At 43.4% G+C, this 15434-nt stretch overlaps 1 protein-coding gene across 4 annotated transcripts in view; it reads right to left on the reverse strand.

Annotated features, from left to right (window-relative positions):
- MYO16 (myosin XVI) overlaps positions 1-15434 on the reverse strand; it is a 377180-nt gene that overhangs the window by 298579 nt on the left and 63167 nt on the right. The window contains exon 1 of one of the 4 annotated variants that reach the window (XM_032100574.1): positions 6634-6721. The exons of the other annotated variants lie outside the window; for them this stretch is intronic. The gene's annotated coding sequence lies outside the window, so the exon portion shown is untranslated. Of the gene's footprint in view, positions 1-6633; positions 6722-15434 lie in introns of those variants that run through there. 4 annotated transcript variants of the gene reach the window in all.

A 15434-nucleotide genomic window follows, 5' to 3' on the forward strand; every position in this document is an offset into this window, starting at 1 on the left:
CATCATTCTGACCACAAGGACGAGGTGAGAGTCCAAGTTGATAAGAGCAAAAATCAAATCAAAGGGTACGATGGTAAGAACATTTGACATGATATGAGTTACCATGATATTGCTTGAAGATGACATGGACAAGTCCATAAGTTCACTGAAGAGAGGCATGCAGAATTTACTGCACAAGTGAGAGATGTAGAATTTACTGCACTCTGCTCAAACATGATAGAACTACATCTCATTCTCAAATTAGCAAAGAATAGATAAGGACCTAACAAGAATTAGGCAGCTGCTATGGAAAGAAAGGGGAAATGAGAAAAATATATGAAAGAAGCAAAGAAACAGAGGTACACTAAGATGACTATTAAAGGCACTGATTTATAGGTATGTCCAAGCAACAGTAAGAAAGCAGTAAATCGATATAATTTTAATAAAATTATCTGAGGTTGAAAAAAGGGCAGTCAGTGAGGCAGGTTAAAACAAAGGCCGTCAGAAAGATGGTAGAAAAGAACTTCTTCCAGTGAGGAGTGGACAGATCACAGCTGAGATGCCAATGAGAAAGAACAAAAAAAAGGGAGGATTCTCCAAACACAGACTAAGAATGATGCGAAGAGCACTGAGGATAAATCAATAAACACAAGATGCTTGATAATCAGTTCCTTCAAACAGAAATAACTGAAATATTCAGGCTAGATCTTTGTGTTTCGTACAAACATGAAAAATAAAGGCAAAACTCATGAAGTCAGCAAACAGCTGGTTTACACATGAACCAGTAAAGAGTAAGGCATCTTTGTACAGTTACTGCACATACCACTAGAGCCATCAGTAACCAATAAGTTCAATAAATTCACCACGAGCTGAATTTTTTTAAAATTCAGAGAGCTGGAACCCAGTTTTCCTATTTTATAATAATATACTTGTTATATTTCACTCCTCATGATCTGAAACCCTGTGGAACTTATTCTTAGAGTACATTCACTTTTTACTCCAATGGCTGGCTGTTCATAACAAGCAGAAGATTAATTTCTTTGCTCTCAAATGAACTTACTCTTTTAATAAAGCACTATATTACAAAAGTAGTTATTATTCTAATTTTGTTTTCTTGAAAATACAGTAGTAATTATCTTTTATTTCAAACAGAAAAGGACACCTGAGAAAGTCAAAAAAAGAAATGTACGAGTATAATAGGGTAAAACATTTCTACAAAGAAGAATTATCCATCAGGGTAAATCATGTCATTCCAAAGAATTTATAAGCCTTTTTTGTTTGGTTGGGTTTGTTTGCTTTCATTTATAGGGGAGTTTTCCTTCAGAAAGAAAAGAAGTATTCAGCATCTTGCCATCCTGGCAGAGGGCAAATCTGCACAAGAAATTATTTCCTTTACCCGTCAGCAAAATACCTTATGCTGAAATCTCAATGCATTGCCACTCAACTAAATTCTTAGGAGAAGAGAAAGCCACACAAGTTGGTGGCATCTATAAACCATTCTTTGATTCTTAGATTCTAACCTCAAAATCAGCAGGGGTTCTGTTACTGCCTTCAAAGGATGCAAAGTGAAACACTTTAAAGCAAATGACCTAATACTATAGGAAAATGACATAAATGAGTTATCTTGGAAAAAATAATTAGCAATTACGCATAGCACACCAAGACTAATTTGCTTAACATCTCCCAAATGCTCCTGTTATAGTTGGTGTTAACTGGAGACTATGCATTTATCCACTTCGTAGTACCTTTGTCATTTCCAAACCGCTTTTCCTTATATTTACCAACATATTTCTGTCATATTTGAGGACAACATACAACATAGCAGTAGGCAATGCTAATTTGACTAGAGAAATTAGTGGGATTTTTTTTCGCCAAATCTAGTTGCAGCCTTTTATTGCCTTTGCTGAAGTCAAGAGTGGATCAGCACCTTTTACTATCAATCCTTGTAAATATTCCATCTATGTAAATCAAACATTTAGTTGGCATAGGTTTATTGAATTATGTATATTTTAAGGAGAAAAATAATTACATCTACTAAAAATATCAAAATATCAAATGTATTTGCTGAACATAATTATATGTTTGAATGTAACACATATTTAGAGTATTTGGTAAGGACAGTTTCATATTAGGATGCATTTAATCATCAGAAGCAAATTTCAAAAATGGACTTTGAACATATGAACACAACCATAAAGGCATAGCACACAGACACACCAACAATAAGATGGAAAGTTCAAATGCTTTGTGATATTACCTTTTTTTTTTAATGTGTGTCTCTGACCTTTTTCTCCTTTTGATTAGAATACCATACATAATAGAGAAGACAAATTATAGACTGCTTTCTGAAGTTCAATCTGAAATGCACAACCACATTTAGAATACCTCAAAACTGGTATAGGTAAAGAGTGAGTAAACAGGGTCCTTCAAAGACTAACTTAGGAGATCATATAACCTATATAAAAGATGATAGAAAAATATGATTCAGTAGATTATTTCACAGTGAGCCTGGGGGTGACAAGGCAGGTGAGAAGATTTTCTTCACTGTGTTAAGGTGCTGATGATGGACATATGGAAGACAGCTCCTGATGTGCCAAAGGGACACCATATGTCAGGAGGGTTGAGGAACTACAACCTGGATAAGTGACATTAATACACTCCAAAGAATTATAAATGTGACTGTGACCCCTGCAGACAACAAAAAAAAAAAAAAAAAGAAAAAAATATATGTGCTAAAAGTTGGTGCAATCTAATGAATGCAATCTGAGACACTAGGCAAAAAAGTAATGCCCTTAACAATGCAGATCAGGAAATCTGCAGCAAATTAACCACATAGAAGGAAGGAGGTTTTTCAGATTTCAACTTTTTTGAGAAAAAAATTAATAGCTAATTTTTCTTCTGCTGGTGTTTTTCTTTCTTGTTGTTTCCTCTGTTTTTGGTATAAATGTTTGAAACTATAATCTATTTTGCATGTTATATATCTGTTTACAATTATCTGAAACTAAAAGCAAGTTCAAGGTAGTTAGCCAACATCAAAGAACTTGTAATTAGTCAACACGATCATGATTTTAATACAGGAGGTAAAAGGTCTCTGTAGTGAGCATCTAAGTTTTCAGCATAGGCAAGCACACCACTAGAAGCCATAGCTGTCTGATGGCTACCTCACATTGCTCCTCAGAGGAGCCGCAGCCCCTGGCTCCCCACTGATCCTCCACCTGTAAACTGAGAGCCCTGCAGCTCCCCAAGATGCTCTCTGGCATGTTGCAAGCAATAACAAGGAGTGGAAACAGACCAAGGAGCTAAAAAATGCTTTCCTTGAAACAGATGCATGAAAAGAGCAAGGTGCGCCCAGGTTGTCTCAGCTATTGAACACAGAGATCCTGCTACTCTTTTCCAACAAATAAGCCAATGATAAACAGCTGGAAGCTACCACCTTCTTCACAGACCTTTTTTCTTTCTCTTGATTTTTCCCCACACTACACAGTGGACAAAGAAATGCTTTCCTCCCCAAATATGGCTTTTTAAAGTCCAGCTTTTAAACAACCAATGTTGAAGGATTTAGCTATTCTCTGATTTGAGGCAGTTTGTATTGCACTCTTCTGGCTTTTTTCCATACGATCATGCCTGGAGACTCAACAATACTTTTTTCCTATTTTATCAGCAGGATACCAAGAAATGGTGCTAAAGAACAATGCTGGCAGCAGTGAGGGTGACTATCAGAGAAGTGAAGGCAAGAGTGAGAGGGCACTCAAGGTGCACTGCTTCCAGCCCTCCTGGTGAGTGTGCCCTGAGTCAGTCACAATGGAAGAGAAAGGCAAATCTGCAGCTGTTTGCTCTGCATCCCAACCAGCTGCTCCAAACACATCAGGGTAGAGAAACCAGAGAGAAGGGTGAGCAGCTGATGTCAGCTGTAGGTCTCTCACAAGCGCATCCATCAGTCCAGCTCCAGTTGGCCACCCCTGCAACTCACAGTCTGGGAGAGCTGCCCCAGGATTGCAATGTCAGAGACACTGAGCCCTCAGGTGCTGGCTCAGCCCACACACAGGCACGGCAGCAGCATAGCATGGGCAGGAGGAGAGGAACAACAGAAATCTGCAGGCCCATGGCCTGCAGTGCAGCTCTGTGTACTGCAGACAGGTGGTAGCTTATCAGTCCCTGACAATGATGTTTGATGGGAATCTTGCTGAAAGACATAGGAGCAGACACCCGTGGCTACCAGAGACCTGCTAGGGCAGTGGGAGGTTGGAACATAGGAATAAACAAGACTGAGTGATGGTGAAAAGTCTTGGTGGGTAAGGAGGGGCAGAGCTGTGCCTCACTGAAATGAGATTGGAGCTGGACAGGACAGCAGTGCCACAGCTAGGGAACTGCAGCAGCAGTGTCTATCCTGATTGAAAAACTTTTTTTTTTTCTCTCCAATGAAAATTTGGGGGAGAGGAGACCAGAGGTTTGACAGCAGTAAGGTGAAGAAAATGCTGTTTTGAAATGCGTTAGCCTGAGACAAAGTCATTGACTTTGCATGATATTGCCTTACACATTGATAGACTTCTTCTTGTCCAAGCTTCATTTTCCAAAATGTTTCTTAAAAAGTGTTGCAGAATCCCTGACCTTGATGCCCAGACTCTGATCTTTCACTGGTTTAGTGTTATTGAGTTTTAGTTTTATTTGCATCCTGCTATACCTCTTAGTCAAAGAAGGAGGCAGCTCGTCCCTGGTAAGGAGCACAACACTTCTGCTTAGCTGTTCTGGCCTCTCACTATGTGGCTGCTTACCAAGGTCACTCGTGGAATATTCCTGCTGATGAGAATGTTAAGGTACTAACATGCTCTTCTAAAAATGATCATCTCCACAGTACATTTCCTGTATCTCTTCAGGTCTTTTTATAAATATTCATACACATAAATTACAAGGAAACTCTTAAACAAAAGCTGAGGACAAAATCTCTTGTGTAACTTGCTAAAACAGTAGGTTTGTTGTGCAGAGAGGATTTGCTGGCAAATACACACAGGCTACTGTTTGAATAGGTAATGTCATGGTCCATCTACTGCTCTTGGATGACCCAATTGTACTTATTTCCCTGTAGGAACACCACAAAGAACATCAGTGTTCATTTTTATAGAGTATGAAATATTCAAGAAGAAAATCAGTGTGGGAGCTCGACTATATTCCTTTCAGTTTCTGTTTAGATCTACATTTGAAAGGAATAATAACCCAACAAGGAAGACAATTTAACTATGACAATACTGAAGTTTTGAAAGGCAGCACAAAGACTCTCTAACTCTCTATGGCATTGCAGATTCTGTGTTGATAAACTAGGCAAGGAAAGCTAAGTTTTTTCAGATGATCCATGTTCTTTAACTGTACCGGAGAGATGAAGAACAGATGCTGCACAAATAAGATTTACATATCAAGGGTTGGCTTCACGACATAAATAACTGACACCAAAGTTTTATATGAAAATGATATTAAGGTATATGTTCACATGGAGATTGAAAAAGGAGTACTGAAGAACTAAATCACATTTTACAGGGATCAAATATTATCAACAGGACATTCTTTTCAAGAAGCTGAAAGCAAAGAAATTAATAGAGGTCTCCTTTTAGAAGACATAGTATTGGTCATCACAGAAATTAATATATAAATCGTAAGTAATGGAAAGGTGTACAAAAAACCAAAATGGTGATGTTGCTAATCCACTGAGGACTTCTCTCCTGAATTAGCCATGTGACTGGGAAAAAAAAGTATTTGCCCTGAATTTAAGTGGTATTTTTAATTATTATTTGTCTCCTTTACCACAATTGGTATTTTCCATTTCACAGATATGATCCAATCCACAGGAAAAGCATACTGGGCTTGAAATGTTTGCTGGTATAACCTTTCTCACCCCTTCTCTGAAACGTACACCTCTCTACATGGGTATGTGTCTTCCACAGAGTTTATGATGAATTTTTTTTGTTTCTATCCTTAAGGAACAATGCAAATGTTTAGGAAAATTTTACAGATGTGGGGATTGTACTGGGTGTTCCACTACAGTCCCTCTGCCTTGCCTGTCAACAGCACTGACATATGCAGTCGAGTACCTGCAGCCTCCAAAGAGCAAGGGAGAAACAGTTATGTTGTCATGCTGCCAGAGCTTCAGCTGAACTCCCAAACTGATGGACTTTAAAGTATGACACAGTGATGCAACCCATCCCATCCAGATGTCCCAAGAGCCTGCTGAATTCAGAGCCCCATCAGAGAGTATTACATCTCTGCCCTAAAGCACAGCACCACAACCTCCCCTTTGATTCTGCACAGAGGTGCTCTGGCTACAACCAGTCAAGAGAGCACTGGCCAGGCCATCTTGTCCTTCATATTTCAGACTGAGAAGGATGTATAAAAAGTCACCTAAGACATATATACAGCTATGCATAAGGATGAGGCACCAGATGAATGCCTCTTCAAGTCATTTAATGCGTTTAACCATGAAGGAAGAATACAGACCTGTAAAAAGTTATTTACTTCTGCATAGAGAAAAGTTCTGAGAATTGGGTACAGCTTCTCCTGGTGCAGCTATGAGCACTTGCGGTAATATGAGAATGTTGTCAGTGGGAATATCTCACTCCACAGTAAACTTTGCACAAAACACGAAAATCATAAGCACAAGGACATTACCTGAACATTTATAGAAAAATGGGGTTCCAATCAGCTTCAGGAGTGAATCTCTGAACAACTTCAACAGGTTTGGAGAAGGTTTAATTTTCTGAAAACATACAGTTTTGTTAAATACCCGAGTAAAATCAAAGAAAACATCTGTAAATTGTGTAACTTGAGTTTCTAGCTTTCTTTATTATTTTCAAATTAATTAAAAAATCATTACTTATTTCAAAAGTCATTTTATGAGTCCAACATATGATCTGTTCCTATAAAATATACAAGCATCTCTGACAGTGGATTACTACAGTCGCTTTTTTGCCACATATCTAAAATACTAGGTATGTTTTACCCATTGCTGTAAAAATTAAAACATTTTAAAACATAGAGTACAGATTATTTGGTATATTCTATTTTATACTGAAAGCACCAGGCATGACTCCAGTTGATAACAGAAGCAATACTGCTTCAGTTTATTTGATACTCAGCTCTGCCCTTCAAGTGTCCTCAGCCTGCTTTGTATGTTCTTAAACGTAAGAGCTGAAGCCACCTCCTTCTGGAAACAACACTCTTTCATTCAGCATCTCCTGCTTATTTCTCACATGCTTAGCTCCCTTCAATTCACAAAGACAGGGAGAAAAACACAAACCACTATAAAAAACAGTACATTTGCATTTCATTTCTTTTCAATTAGTGTCTGACATTGCCAATATCTTTAAACCCGCATAAATTAATTTGCGTTCATGAATTATTGTTGTTTACAGTGTTGAGGAAGAATGTTTTATCTGATGGGAAAGAAGTCATTACCACATGAACAAATGAAATGTTCACAACCTAAAGTACAGGGCAACAATGTCAGAGAAAGAATTTTCAACATATGAGATTATTAACAACCCTTGATAAGAATCATGAATGGTGCCCAGAGAGCATAAGGACAGATCTAAGAAGGAAAGAAAGACATGTAAAATTCTGAGAATAAAGGAGAAAACAGCATATGAGTGTAAACTTGTTTTCAATACACTTCATCAGAACTGTGGGATCAGGCCATTAAAGAGAAAGAGATGAGGCTGCAAAGACTAGAAAGAGACCTTCAGGAAAGAAAAGGTTTTTGAGTAATCCTGTCTATAGTGGATCCATGTGTTGGGAAAAGATTCTCTACCTCAAATCATTAAACTCAGACTTTTTATGATGCCATTTTTGCAAAAGTGAAGGAGTTACTTTTAGTTTGTTCTGTGTAAGACAACATTATTAGAATATGCAATAATAACAGCAAAATTTTAAAGAAAATAAAATCTCATATACTGAAAATACATGGGCAATTATTTAATTTAGAGTGTATTAGCTTGGACAGCATGCCTGGAATTGTTATGTACAGTAGACTGGCATCAGGATAATATTAAGTCCAGTAAGTCATAGCAGCAAACATAAGGCAAGAATGCTAATAAGAACTGCTGAGGGGATTAGGTAGAGCCTGTATTACATATAAAACCTTGAGTAGTTTCTTTACAGATTAAATTAATCCTCACTACTTGCTCTTAAAAAATCAGATTCTTATTTATTTGATTGTTTTTTAAACCAAAATCTTTTTGAAGCCAAAGAATTACAATGGAATGCATATCCAAGAATGGCCTTATTGTGTTCAGTCTCTGGTGTGAAATTCCCACAGATATAATGAGAGGTCTGGGTGTGTGAGGGGAGCAAGGTCAGGCTGTGTAATCAAAGGGGCAGAGATATCACCAGGGCACCAGTTGTGCAGTGTACAAATTCTATTAGATAATTGGTCTTAAAGTGAAAACATTTAACTTTTTGGTAAAACAAACAGCACCTCCTACAACATAACCTTGTAGCCTATTGAATTTTTAAATAGACATTTAGTTTTAAAACATAATTACTAAAAGCCTGAATCGGTGTCAAGTAAAGTGTCACAAAAATGTTTCCACTGAGTAGTGGGTGTTAGATCCAGTGCAAGGTTTCTCAAATGGCTTATTGAAGACAGTTCCACGCCTAATAGATTATGAAAGCTTAGCAAGCACAGATACTGTCACTAGGGATATGTAAAATTAAAAGTTATGTTAAGATCAGGATGCTGAGATCTAACACGGTATAGAACGATTAAAGGTTATCAGGAAAGACACAGCTTGCATTGGGAAACCAGTATCTAAGTAGGCAGATAAAAAGGTTCCTGAGATGGAGAACCTACTCACCTTGGTCTGAGAACACAAGAGATCTACAGGGTTAGATGAACACTTTGGTCTCCAGATCTGTACAAGGCACAACCTTGACACTTCACGGCACAGACTCTGTGTATCCAGAGCAGTCATGCTCTTCCACTTGGTACTCTTAGTACAGGTGACAGCCACCTGAAACACATCCTGAAATCACCCTGCCAGACCATGTAAGTCTCTGCAACTGACACCTAAAAATGTGTTTTATGCCCAGGATACAAAACAGGTGATGAGGACCTGGCTTGGTTACTGTCTAGATGTCATCTTGCAGTGGCATTTAGTACTTTATTCCTCAAGTCTTTTACCATCACCTTTGCTGACCAGTAATATTGTCTCAGTGAAGGAGATAGAAATGATCATGCTAAATGATAGAAAATGTGTTCCTAAAGGTGGTATAATCTCAAAAGGAAGACCAAAGTCTTCATTTTTCCAAGAAAACGAAAATGTGTGCCTGTCATGGGTTGCAGTGTATTCTATTACCATCCCCATCAGCCGTTGAAATCAGGTGGGGCAGTGTTTCCTTGCCTCCTCCCCCCAGACTATCTTGCTGTTAATTGCCCATCATTGTCCTGCCACCTGACTCAGAGATAACTCCCTCCGGACTATCTTCTGTTAATGAGCCTAATCAACACTTTGCCTCATGACTCATTACCCCATTGTGAGATGCTCCACCCAGAGGGAGGAACCAAGCATCCCATCGTGGATATAAGCTGAGGCTGAACACCAGAGACACGGGCTTCCCACTGGATTTCCAGAGGACAGGAGCTACACAGCCACCATTGGACTTCCTGAGGAAGAGCAGACTGTTTTACTACAGGATCACTACTTCAGAGGACTGCAGCCACCTTTCTCCCAGACTGCTACCACCACCCTGCCTAACAGGGTGTCAGGTTGTACCTTGACTCTGTCAGTTTGACAGTGTTTTCTTTTACCTTTGTTTTTTCCCTTTTTCTTTAATTTCCATTAAATTGTTATTCTGACTTGGTGCCTCCCACTGGTTTGTTTTCAAACTAGTACATAATTTGGCGCCCAACGTGCGGCTTGCTCTGAGAAAAAGTCAGAATTACAATTTTGTATAAACAGAAATCTATTCACCATGGTGCTCAGCTGGTCTGCATGGGTACTGTATCTTGCTCTCTATATTTTTCCTCACATGGGGAACTACCTGCCTGTTGTATTACTCCTGTTAAAACCAGGGAATGGTATGAGAATTGCTTTATTGGTTTATTATGTCTATAGCATAATAACCTGCAAGGCGATGAATACCATTCGGAATATATATTCAATTTTGTTTGGCTGTCCTAGTCTGGGCTCCTATGTCTGGGACCTCTTCAACAATCACAGCCAGCCCCTGGTGGGAGGAGTAGAGAGTGGTTTCTTCCAGCCTTTCAGGCCAGGCACAGCAGTTTTTGAAAAAATTGAGTTCCCTCTGGATGTTAAGGATGGTATAATCTTCTTGTCAGTTCTCTTCTCTTTTTTCTCTATGGCCTGCATTGTGTACACCATGCTTAGAAACAAAACACTACTTAGTGTGGTGCAACGTCTGCTTGAGGAGGAGGTAAAAAGGAGCAAAGCAGCAAATACCATGTCTACACAGACTGTCACACAGAAAGGAGCCAAAAGCAAAGCAACCGCATCCATCTCTACGCAGACCGTCACAGAGGAGAAAGGAACCAAAAGCAAAGCAACCGCATCCATCTCTACGCAGACCGTCACAGAGGAGAAAGGAGCCAAGAGCAAAGCAACCGCATCCATCTCTACGCAGACCGTCACAGAGGAGAAAGGAGCCAAGAGCAAAGCAACCGCATCCATCTCTACGCAGACCGTCACAGAGGAGAAAGGAGCCAAGAGCAAAGCAACCGCATCCATCTCTACGCAGACCGTCACAGAGGAGAAAGGAGCCAAGAGCAAAGCAACCGCATCCATCTCTACGCAGACCGTCACAGAGGAGAAAGGAACCAAGAGCAAAGCAACCGCATCCATCTCTACGCAGACCGTCACAGAGGAGAAAGGAACCAAGAGCAAAGCAACCGCATCCATCTCTACGCAGACCGTCACAGAGGAGAAAGGAACCAAGAGCAAAGCAACCGCATCCATCTCTACGCAGACCGTCACAGAGGAGAAAGGAACCAAGAGCAAAGCAACCGCATCCATCTCTACGCAGACCGTCACAGAGGAGAAAGGAACCAAGAGCAAAGCAACCGCATCCATCTCTACGCAGACCGTCACAGAGGAGAAAGGAACCAAGAGCAAAGCAACCGCATCCATCTCTACGCAGACCGTCACAGAGGAGAAAGGAACCAAGAGCAAAGCAACCGCATCCATCTCTACGCAGACCGTCACAGAGGAGAAAGGAACCAAGAGCAAAGCAACCGCATCCATCTCTACGCAGACCGTCACAGAGGAGAAAGGAACCAAGAGCAAAGCAACCGCATCCATCTCTACGCAGACCGTCACAGAGGAGAAAGGAACCAAGAGCAAAGCAACCGCATCCATCTCTACGCAGACCGTCACAGAGGAGAAAGGAACCAAGAGCAAAGCAACCGCATCCATCTCTACGCAGACCGTCACAGAGGAGAAAGGAACCAAGAGCAAAGCAACCGCATCCATCTCTACGCAGACCGTCACAGAGGAGAAAGGAACCAAGAGCAAAGCAACCGCATCCATCTCTACGCAGACCGTCACAGAGGAGAAAGGAACCAAGAGCAAAGCAACCGCATCCATCTCTACGCAGACCGTCACAGAGGAGAAAGGAACCAAGAGCAAAGCAACCGCATCCATCTCTACGCAGACCGTCACAGAGGAGAAAGGAACCAAGAGCAAAGCAACCGCATCCATCTCTACGCAGACCGTCACAGAGGAGAAAGGAACCAAGAGCAAAGCAACCGCATCCATCTCTACGCAGACCGTCACAGAGGAGAAAGGAACCAAGAGCAAAGCAACCGCATCCATCTCTACGCAGACCGTCACAGAGGAGAAAGGAACCAAGAGCAAAGCAACCGCATCCATCTCTACGCAGACCGTCACAGAGGAGAAAGGAACCAAGAGCAAAGCAACCGCATCCATCTCTACGCAGACTGACGCAGAGGAGAAAGGAACCAAACAAAAAGCAACAGTGTCCATCTCTACGCAGACTGTCACAGAGGAGAAAGGAACCAAAAGCACTGTCAGCGTCCCCATGCAAACCATCACTGAACCAGAACAGCCTAAACCGATTGCAGTTGCCCCCGTGCAGAAGAAGAAATCAAAAAGCAAATCAGTCCGCATAGTGACTGACGAGGATGCAGCAGGACCTTCGCACCCAGCAGAAGAGGCAGAGCCAGAGATCATCACTCGGTCGCTATCCCTGGGTGAGCTGCGAGACCTGCGGAGGGAATTCACCCGCCAGACGAACGAGTCTATCCTGACCTGGCTGCTCCGCATCTGGGACGCTGCAGCCAATGACACCATTCTGGACGGAAGTGAGGCCAGGCAACTGGGATCTCTGTCCCGGGATGTGGTCATTGACCAGGGGATCGGGAGAACCCAAGAAACCCTCAGCCTCTGGCGGCGACTGCTTACAAGTGTAAGGGACAGGTACCTTTGTAAAGAAGACCTCCAGGTGCACCAAGGAAAATGGAGCACAATGGAACAAGGTATCCGGTGCCTGAGGGAATTGGCTGTGCTGGAGATCATTTTCTCAGAAGATGAGAGATTTCCTAAGAGCCCAGATGGTGTCCAGTGCACATCACAGATGTGGCTGAGGTTCGCACGCCTTGGACCAGAGATATACTCCCGTTACCTGGCAACGCTGCAATGGAGGGAAGGCGAGGACAGGGTGGGCGTCTTGGTGAACAAACTGAGGATTTACGAGGACACCGTCACAGCCCCGTTTCGCACCCATGTCTCGTCCGTGGAAACAAGTCTTTTGGCTGAGCAAGTCCGGAGCTTGATTGAAGAAGGCCATCAGAAATTGAAAAAGGAACTTAAGGAAGAGATTTACCAGATCTCACCAGAACCAACAAGAGTCTCTGCCATTAGGAGCCGGTGACCCCCAACCAGGGAGAGAGGATACATCCCACGAGGTAACCTCTGGCTTTTCCTTCAGGAACATGGAGAAGACATGAGTAAGTGGGATGGAAAACCCACCTCCTCCTTAGCAGCTCGGGTACGTGAACTAAAAAGAGGGACAACTACCACAAGAAGCGCATCTAGAGTCAATATTGCTCCGGTCTCTCGCACACAGAACTCCAGACGGTACCGGAATGATAATATGACCGATCCTCTTGAAGGGACCTCAGGAACGTATTCACCGGAAGGGAGCAACATGCAACATGACCAGGAATAGAGGGGCCCTGCCTCTAGCCAGGTAGAGGAAAGGGAGAATCGGGTCTTTTGGACTGTGTGGGTCCGATGGCCTGGCACATCTGACCCACAAAGATACACGGCTTCGGTTGACACTGGTGCTCAATGTACTCTGATGCCATCAAGGTATGTGGGAGCAGAACCCATTTCTATTTCTGGGGTGACAAGAGGATCCCAGCAGCTGACTGTACTGGAAGCTGAAGTGAGTTTAACTGGGAACGAGTGGCAGAAACACCCCATCGTGACTGGCCCGGAGGCCCCGTGCATTCTCGGCATAGACTATCTCAGAAATGGATATTTCAAGGACCCAAAAGGACATCGTTGGGCTTTTGGGATAGCTGCTGTGGAGACAGAAGATATCAGAAAACTGAGTACATTGCCTGGCCTCTCAGATGACCCCTCTGCCGTGGGACTGCTAAGAGTTGCAGAACAACAGGTGCCAATCGCCACAGCAACAGTGCACCGCCGGCAATACCGCACCGACAGAGACTCTGTGGTTCCCATCCATGAGATGATTCGCAAACTGGAGAGCCAAGGGGTGGTCAGCAAGGCCCATTCACCTTTCAACAGCCCTATATGGCCAGTGCGTAAGTCCAGTGGAGAATGGAGGCTGACGGTGGACTACCGTGGCCTGAATGAGGTCACGCCACCATTGAGCGCCGCTGTGCCGGACATGTTGGAACTTCAGTACGAGCTGGAGTCCAAAGCAGCGAAGTGGTACGCCACTATTGACATTGCCAATGCCTTCTTCTCCATTCCTTTGGCAGCAGAATGCAGGCCCCAGTTTGCTTTTACCTGGAAGGGTGTGCAATACACCTGGAACCGACTGCCCCAGGGGTGGAAGCACAGTCCCACCATTTGCCACGGACTGATCCAGACTGCATTGGAAAAGGGTGAGGCTCCAGAACATCTGCAATACATTGATGACATCATCGTGTGGGGAAGCACAGCAAAGGAAGTGTTTGAGAAAGGAGAGAAAATCATCCAGATTCTCCTGGAAGCTGGCTTTGCCATCAAAAGGAGCAAAGTCAAGGGACCTGCCCAAGAGATCCAGTTCCTGGGAGTAAAGTGGCAAGATGGACGACGTCAGATTCCCACCGAGGTCATCAATAAGATCACTGCGATGTCTCCACCGACCAGCAAGAAGGAAACACAAGCTTTCCTAGGCGCCATAGGTTTCTGGAGGATGCACATTCCCGAGTACAGCCAGATCGTGAGCCCTCTCTACCTGGTTACCCGCAAGAAGAACGATTTCCACTGGGGCCCCGAACAGCAGCAAGCCTTTGCCCAGATCAAGCAGGAAATCGCTCATGCGGTAGCCCTTGGCCCAGTCAGGACAGGACCAGAGGTGAAGAATGTGCTCTACTCTGCAGCCGGGAACAAGGGTCTGTCCTGGAGCCTCTGGTAGAAGGTGCCTGGTGAGACTCGTGGCCGACCACTGGGATTCTGGAGCCAAAGCTACAGAGGGTCTGAAGCCAACTACACTCCCACAGAGAAGGAAATCTTGGCAGCCTATGAAGGAGTCCAAGCTGCCTCAGAGGTAATTGGCACTGAAGCACAGTTGCTTCTGGCACCCCGACTACCGGTGCTGGGTTGGATGTTCAAGGGAAAGGTTCCTTCCACGCATCATGCCACCGACACCACATGGAGCAAGTGGATCACCCTCATCACACAGCGTGCCCGTATTGGAAACCCGAATCGCCCTGGGATTCTAGAAATTATAACAAACTGGCCTGAAGGTGAGACTTTTGGATTATCTTCTGAAGAAGAGGAAGAGCAAGTGACTCGTGCTGAGGAAGCCCCACCATATAATGAGCTACCGGAGACTGAAAGACGTTATGCCCTCTTCACTGATGGTTCCTGCCGAATTGTAGGCGCTAATCGAAAGTGGAAAGCTGCAGTATGGAGCCCCACACGACGAGTTGCACAAGCTACCGAGGGACAAGGTGGATCGAGTCAGGTTGCAGAGCTTAAAGCCGTCCAGCTGGCTTTGGATATTGCTGAACGAGAGAAGTGGCCGAGGCTCTATCTCTACACCGACTCATGGATGGTAGCTAATGCTCTGTGGGGATGGCTGGATCGCTGGAGAAAGGCCAACTGGCAGCGCAGAGGGAAGCCCATCTGGGCCGCTGAGATTTGGCAGGACATCGCCGCCCGAGTAGAGAAGCTGACCGTGAAGGTTCGACACGTGGATGCGCACGTACCCAAGAGTGGGGCTAATGAAGAACATCGCAGCAATGAGCAGGTGGACCG

Source organism: Corvus moneduloides, chromosome 2 (assembly GCF_009650955.1).
Source record: "Corvus moneduloides isolate bCorMon1 chromosome 2, bCorMon1.pri, whole genome shotgun sequence".
Taxonomy (NCBI): Eukaryota; Metazoa; Chordata; class Aves; order Passeriformes; family Corvidae; genus Corvus; species Corvus moneduloides.